General features: G+C 53.3%; 1 non-coding gene across 1 annotated transcript, besides 7 other annotated features; it reads left to right on the top strand.

Annotated features, from left to right (window-relative positions):
• Nucleotides 1–696: a mobile genetic element.
• Nucleotides 1–1,865: a sequence feature (heterozygous, non-Esmeraldo-like haplotype).
• Nucleotides 1,146–1,364: a mobile genetic element.
• Nucleotides 1,146–5,572: a mobile genetic element.
• Nucleotides 1,866–4,957: a sequence feature (areas not merged during assembly with more than two copies in the genome that could not be assigned to a particular haplotype).
• Nucleotides 4,958–6,539: part of a sequence feature (heterozygous, non-Esmeraldo-like haplotype) that runs on past the window's edge.
• Nucleotides 5,396–5,572: a mobile genetic element.
• Nucleotides 5,685–5,785, top strand: Tc00.1047053507455.10. Its single transcript, XR_008255451.1, has one exon. It is a non-coding gene; the product is annotated as a spliced leader RNA, 5' partial (transcript).

Below are 6,539 nucleotides of genomic sequence, written 5' to 3'. Positions count from 1 at the left end.
ATTGCGGAGTTTGCGTACGCGTGTCTTGGCGAGAAGGGAAGCAACGCGCCCTGACCGACGAGTTGGACGCAAAGCACCAGAGCGACCCTTACGAAACCCTGCAGACTTCTGATCGCAAGGTGTTCGTGTCCAACACGGCGGCAGGCGCTGGCAGACTCCTCACGGACCCGCAGGTGCGTGCGGACGACAGGGTTTCTCCACCTACCTACGGGAACGACTACTGGTGCGTGTGCTGCCGGAGGGACAGAAGTGCGTATGTGAGGCAGACGCATCCAATGAGCACGTGCATACGTGCACACGACTCCAGCAAAACCCGCGGACCACACGCCACGAAATGATCAGCATGACGTTTGCAAATGGGTTGCGACTATGCGGATTCCAATGCGGCATGGAACCGCGCCTGACGGAGGCAAGCTGGCGGCGACCGGACATCCTCATCGTGGGACTCGACACGTACGCAATCACCGACGTGACCGTCACGTACGCCGGGCGGGTCACCGCATATGTGTCAGAGGAGTCCATGGAAGAGGCAGACGCACTACGCGCTGCACGGGATCGCCTCACGCAAAAACGACAAAAGTACCGTTACTGGGCACTGGCCAACGGGCTGGACTTTGAACCATTTGTCATGCTGACCAACGGGGCAATCCACCCGGCAAGTCGGCGGTGGCTGCGGCGGATCCTGGGCGCCCGGGTACTCGCCTACGCGGGCGCCCAGTGGGTGGCTGAGAGGCAATGAACACAGAGGTCAAGGAAAATACGGAGACAGAAACTCACACACAAAGGAAACTCGCCAACGCAGAAAGCAGCGAGAGTTGTACCGGCGAACGGAAGGAAATGCAGGGGTGAATAATATTCCAAAGCCGTTTGTTGTGTGGGGATCCACGTTTGTGGATCATTTTACCGTTGTTTCTTAGTGATCAACAAAAAAAGTCCAAACAGTGGGCAGTTGATCACTAAGTTTGTTACCGCAAGTCGCCGCTCCAACAACATAGGGTCAAGAGTGGCTTCTCATACTTGTGGAACAAAGCGCCCAGTGAAAGGGACGGTCAACGGGTTTATCTTTGTCGTTTTCTTTCACCCCTCCGGAGACAATGCGTCCTCCTCCTCCACTCTCCGGTCTGGAAATTCATTTTGGGGCCTGGAATAATCTTCCGGGCCGCGGGCCGGATCCTGAAAATTTATGGAAACCAAACAAGTTAGGGAAAAAGGTTCGTTAGGTAATTGCTTCAATGTTTTTCTTTTATTCAGTATATAGAATTCTGTGGACCACCAGCATGGTCCTTTGTCCTCAGTTGGGATTTACGTATTATTACTTACGAGGTGGCAGACTTTGGGGTCCTCCAACCACAAGACACCGCCGCTCCCCTTCGCAAGTTCCACCCCCTCGCCAAGTCCTGAAGTGTAAACACACGACCGCGTGATATGCCGTCTGCGGGGTTTTCTGCAGACCGCACGTAGGCAAAGGAAGCCTGTATTCCGTGAGAGTCCAAAAATTCAAATATCCGTTGCAGCTCCCACGTCAACGCGTGCGATTTCGAGCTGCCTTTATTCGCAGCTCCTTGCGGTGAAGTATTGTCCACCCAAACGTCTATGGTGGATGGCAAGATGGCGGGAAAGGCCGATAAGCCTAGGCGTACCGCACATGCCTTGGCCTGCATGATAAGAAAAGGCTTCCTCTTCTCCCATTTCCTCCGGCAATTTAAACGTCGCCGGAGTCTGGAATAAAAACGGCTCCCCATCCATGGAGCGATGCATCCGTGATGATGGCGGCCGATGCCTTCTCCGTGGGCCTGATGGTTCGCTTACGATTGTTCTCGATGATGTGTCGCAATCTTTTGCCCAAACCAACCGCTGCCGGCGGACGGTTGGCCGGGGATGTCTACTGCACAGTCCCCGGTTAAGTTCGGACAATCGTCGTCGCACTGCCTTGATGAAAGAGTAGTAGTCGCATAAACGCGTGCACAAATTGGCCGCCGCGTACAAAAAACGTGACGCCACAACCTCCATTTCCGCGATGGTTAAATAATTGGGCGCCGGCATGGCGCATACAAACAGGACAAACTTGTCACTCAGGGATACCGCACGGTGAGTGTGATTAAACTGCACCTCCAGGAAGGTGTACTGCGTAGCGCCCGATTCGCGGTCCTCCCCCAAGGATGCGTGACAACTGTCCGCATTACGAAGCACTTGGGCTTCCCACAATGTCACGTCGCTTTTTGACCCTGCAATGCGTATATTACCGATCCATACGTCGATACGGACCAACGAAGATGCAGCCCAGAGGCGGTGAACCACCGCCGTCACCACCGCAATTGCCGAGCTAATAATCTGGAGAATTTCTGGGCCGGCCTTGTATCCCACAGGGAGCCGTGTCAGCTCCACCAGCGTGCCGTCGTCCACGCGGCATCGAAAGAGATGCCGAGTCTCCCGCGGTAAAGAGACTTGAAAAAAGGATGCCTTCACATCCAGGCAGGAAGCGGCCTCAGCCATCACAGGCGGCAAATAATGGGAAATGTGTAAAAGAGGAACATTCGCCTCATAAGGGTCGTCTCTGTTCTTGTCGCGTGGCCACGCGATCCATCGTCGTCGTGAACCGGTGGTTTTCTCTTCCACAACTGAGAAGGGTATCATCCATCCGCCTGTTATTGTGGACGAATCGTCCTCGATTATTCCTGCTGTTTGTAACAAATGCGCATCAGTGGTTGGAATCCTCCGTGAGCCTTCACGCGCTTTACCGGAGGAAGACGGAGGGAGAGGGGACCGCCCGACGAGTCCCCAAACTTGCATGAGCCTCTCCGAGGTAGCCGGGTTCAACCGACTTTTGATCCACTCTAGATTCAATACGGGCACGTTGACCTGCTGTGGCGGGATAACGTATTCATCTTGTGGAGCGGCCAGACGCCTCCTTGTCGCGCGTCTCGTTATTGTAGAAGCATGATGATGAAAATCATGAAAAAACGCTCCTCTGCTCTCAGCCAGGGTTCCTGTCCTTCCGCCGTTTCTCCCTTCACATCAATGCGACCAGCGCCGACACCTGGGTCAGCAGTGTGGTGTACCTCCACAAATATCGAACTGTGTCCTGGGGAGGGTCGACCGGTTCGACGTGTTTCTCCAACGGCGAGATCACGTGTGGGTCCAAATTGTACGTCTTCACGACTTGAGCAGCGTGTCTTAACGCACCCCGTTTTATGGAATGCGCCGTGGCATTCCAAGGAGCCAGAGTGCGTTAGACTTGGGCAGTCGTAAGAGCCGTAAGCTTTTTGTTTTCTTAAAGTGTCCTGCATAGCTTTATAGTGTCGAAGGCGTCCTGCCCTCGTATCCGGACGAACCGAAAGGCGCGGTGGGGATCCGCCCTCGCCGTCCTCGGCGCCACGGACCAATCCGAAATTATGGTCCCGTCCGCCTCCATTGTGGAATTGTTGGGAGTCACGGCCGCAATCTCAAACCAACAGCTCGCCGTTATCCACGCGAGTCGTAAGACAACACGTTCCCTCCAATCGGTTCGGCCGCGGATAAATTGACCTATCCCTTCCTTTGTCAAGGGGCGCGCCTGCTTCACCACCGATCGCGCCGCAATTTTTTATAACCCCAGAACCACCATGCCCAGCGGGGTTTGATCCATTTCCAACATGGACCGCAGCATCGTGGCGTACTGCAGTCGGGTCGATGGCGCCACTTCGATTGCCATCAAAAAGGCCGCGCAGCTCTCCTCGTTCATTGGCCGTTTGTGCATGCGGCAAAAGGTTGTGAATTGCCCCGCTAGGGACATTCCCCGCTCCCACGTTGACGGCGCCCACATCTCTCGAGCCACCTCGTTCGCCCTCCTTTTGTGGCCGGCCCAAAGCGGGGATGTCGGTAATTCGTCGTACCACAGTCGGGCGTCGTTTACGGATAAGCTCCGTTGCCCTTCCCGACGTAATCGTCGGGCAATTTGAAAGATCGGGTGGAGCATAGGCAGCGCACCGCGCCGCCTGTGAGGATTGGTGGGAGGTGGCGGGTTGGATGGGGCTGCCGTCGCCAGCATTCATGAGCGGCGTGCGGCAGCCCCTCTGCCGTTTGTTGATGGGCGCCTGTGTTGTAAGTAATTCCCTCTCGGACGCACATTGCATGTAGAAGCCTCGTGTCCATAGGTATGACAACGTTGGCATCGCACAGTGCGTTGGGTTTCTCGCCGATCGACAAGAAGCTGGGCTGCCCTCGCATAAGCGTCCATCTGGTGAACAGCGGTGTAAGGACGGGCGCGTACTTTGGAAAGCCGGATGCCGGGATTGGATGCCATCATGAGCTGCATCCGGAATGTATTCAGTAGGGACCTCCCCAAATTCATGAGCCGATCGGTGGGATCCTGCCCGCCGTCCAGCACGCCGATCCACTCAACCAAATTGTCAAAGGCAAGTTCAACCTTCTCGTTGTCCTGTTGCCAGCATTGGTATGCGCACCGGAGGTCGATAATGACTCCGGAGGCGCCCTCATTCCATATGCGCGATGGCCACGTAGTGACGTCGAATGCGCAGAAACTGCGGTCCTCTTCCATGGGTAATTGGGCGTCCAGGGGAGAAGCGCGGTAAGGCAACGGCGTGGAAGGGTGGAAATGTGGTCTCGCAGCATTACCGTGAGGGCGTCTGTAAGCTGCTGAACTGTGTCGGGCGGCGCTGCTAGGCACACCTCCAGCCATCAAAAGATCAGTTTGATGCGGTAGTGTAGATACGCCATCGTTGGCAGCGTATCGCGTGGCGGGGGCATCGTCCCGCCCCGCCGTCTCCGCATCCCGCGCGGGTTGTTGTGCATTGTGGAGTGCCTCCCGTTCCTGGAGTTGACCAGTGAGCCTTCCCAAGTTGAATTCGCGCTCCCGTAATTGGGCGCGAGTGTTTTCCAACTGCTGTTGTAGTTCTAGGACCTGGTTGCCGGCCCCGGCGATAGTGGATTCCCTTACCGATAGGTTAATGTGCGCCTCCTCAACCTGCGAGTTAAGCTGAGCATTTCGATTCCGCACGTCCGCTACGGCGTTCGCGCAATCAATATTCAGACGTTCCCTTTCAGCAGTGATGAGCCCTTGTTGGTGCCCCAACTCCCGGGCTGCCCCCATAGCGGGCAGGAGCACTTGTGTCTTGAAATTAGGGATCCGAGGCGCGCGGAGATTTGCAATACGGCCAACGAGAGTAGAATCCTTCCATGCCTTAGAGAGAGGTCCATGAGCAAGCATAAGCCTGTGGATGATGCGGCCACGGTCACCGTCTCATCCTACATATGGTTACCATTAATGAACGTCATCTGCACCTGGGTGTCGCCACATTGGCACACCATGTCCCAGAGACGGGCGCCAATATCACACCACTCGGAGGGTGTGTAGGGAACCAAAGCCATTTCCTTAAACTTATCTGGCTGTATGTAAAAAATAAAAACAAAAACAAAACTATCCGGCCCCTATCAGCTCCCTGCCCCTACAAAGCCGCGTTCTTCCCAAAAGATTCATACGGCAGAACGTATCATCAATAATGCATTCATTTATCAGGATATACATTAATTAAGCTAGCCAGCTCTCCAGCAATCAATCTCTTCACAAGCTCCTAGTAATTGTTTCTGGTTTTGTTGTTGGGTTGGGGTGGAGTGGAAATGGAAGAAATGGAGTTGGTCCCAGAGTAGATGCGATTGGTCGGGGCATCCATCAAAAAAACAAAAAAATTATCGATACAGTCTCTGTACTATATTGGTACGCGAAGCTTTCATTTTTGCTTTTGGCGGTTATGTTTGGTCAATTTATTTGACCCGGGTCTACGGACCCTTATATATATCAGCCCCATACCCTCGTGCAACTGTTTTCCAGTTTTCCCTTCCAGTTTTATACTGTTCTCCTACGTTCCGTGTCCTCCACCTCTTTCCAGCGCCTTCATTTTTGTTTCGTGGCTGCTTTTACTTGCCCCTTTATTGTTTCATGTCTTTTCCGCCTCGTTCCTTTTGTTCTCCCACTCCTCCACGTTTTCCATACCTCTTCCTGTATTTTTTAGTGCTTTTTCGTTTTTCCTTCTTTTTTGCTTTGTTCACTCGCTCGTATGCAGTTGCCGTTCCACGCTCACCATTTGTGTCTTTTCCGGCCTCCGACGCAGTCCGTGACGCTGACCCGGGGCTGACGTCCCAGACCGTGACCTTCCCCAGTGTGGCCTGGGAAAAAGGAAACTTTTGTACACAGTCCCGGGTACCGCGTAAAACCCCTCACCAAATTTGTAAGCGGCTGTGGTACAAAGTTACTTTCAACTGACGTTGGTGGTGATGTAATTTCTTCTTTAAAATCAATTAAATTCAAATTTTCGCTTTTTTGTCTGTCATATTCCTCAAGAGGTTTGCGGAAAAGTATTGTGTTTGCCTACCGTCATTTTGACGCGAGTTCAAATATCACCTGGTAACACTTTTTTTGTGGGCTATACATACGTAATATAAAAGGAGACAAGAGCTCTTTTTACTCGGCTGTGATCGGTTTTACGTGTTGTGTTTATTTTGTAATAAAAATATTTGTAAAAAAAGTAAATAGTGCACAGCTG

This window comes from Trypanosoma cruzi, genomic scaffold (genome assembly GCF_000209065.1).
Source record: "Trypanosoma cruzi strain CL Brener 1047053515835 genomic scaffold, whole genome shotgun sequence".
NCBI lineage: Eukaryota > Euglenozoa > Kinetoplastea > Trypanosomatida > Trypanosomatidae > Trypanosoma > Trypanosoma cruzi.
The sequence above is the reverse complement of the archived record's forward strand: the minus strand, read 5'-3'. Positions and strand labels throughout refer to the sequence as shown.